Consider the following 1,421-nt stretch of genomic DNA (forward strand, 5'->3'; position numbering starts at 1 on the left):
TAGGTAGTTACCGTTTATATCGGAGAAGAGGCCGAGTGAGATAGTGGCCCTCAGTGAAGTAGGTAGTTACCGTTTATATCGGAGAAGAGGCCGAGTGAGATAGTGGCCCTCAGTGAAGTAGGTAGTTACTAGTTTATCTAAGCACGCACGTGGCGAACGCGATGCGTTTAAAAATACGTGGAACAACATACAACATGTATGCCACGACCGAAATATGTGCCGTGTAAATATAACCGAACCTTTACTACGCGAGCTTTGGACTCCGACAGCCGACTGATGTGCTACCCGGCGCCCGGCGCCCGACGCCCGGCGCCCGACGCCCGACGCCCGACGCCCGACGCCCGACGCCCGGCGCCCGGCGCCCGCTACCGTCCGTCAGCACACGAGTCAACGACATTTCACTCATGCGCTAAATAACCGGCCGCAATTACTTACTTCAATAACTCTCGATATTTTAAATACTTTATATTCTACTTATTTAAAAGTTTGTCTAAAATAAATTAAGCTCTTTCGTACGAATGTTTATTTGAAGGCTTTATAGCAACGCTATTATGAGACATTTAAGTAAAACAAAAGAATGTTGATTGTTGTATTTGAGCGTGTCGTTGTTGCGCCTCCAACTTGTTCATGATTCGATGTGACTATCAACATTTGCTGGCTTTGTCTCGCAGGCGTCTGATGTGTTATCAATTATCATCATTGATATCCACTTGATATCGGAACCACTATCATCGTTAGGATCGTTGTCACTTTTATCAGCTAACAGAATCTCCGTAATAGAAATAGAAATAGTGTTTATTTGCTAGAATGTGGTACAATTTGGGTTTAAATCTATTTTATTCTAAAACATTCAACTAATAACTTAGTAGGTATTCACTTTGACATCTTCGCTCTATCAAATTACAATTAACTATCATCGAACCAATCACACAATGAATTTACAGAATCGGTGAAACCGTTGCGGTTTTAATTTAAGAAATTAATGAGTTTAAGTAGTTGATGAGTAAAGTTAACATGATGTGTCACGATCGAAACGATCTCCAGGTCACGAGATCCAAGGTCTTACCAATCAACTGAGTCCCATGAAATAAGCAAAACGAAAAAACTCTTATACCTTATACCTACGTAAAATTAGTTTTAGCAATTTTAGTGTTCAGGGCATGAAACTGGTTTTGTAATGACCGAATCATCAAATATTTTTAATTCCATCCAATTTACTACGTCTTCGCCAACAACGATCGTACAACACAAAAATAACTTTATGCAATTAGGTAGGTACTCAGATTTAATCTTAATAGGTAGGTACCTACGGCAGACTTCAAAATGTGTTTCGAATTTTCGATACAAGTTTCTAATAATTAGCAATCAGCATACCGATACGGGAAAATTCCAGACTGCTTATTACAGCACGATTTGCTGAA

Source organism: Maniola hyperantus, chromosome 11 (genome assembly GCF_902806685.2).
Source record: "Maniola hyperantus chromosome 11, iAphHyp1.2, whole genome shotgun sequence".
NCBI classification, from domain to species: Eukaryota; Metazoa; Arthropoda; class Insecta; order Lepidoptera; family Nymphalidae; genus Maniola; species Maniola hyperantus.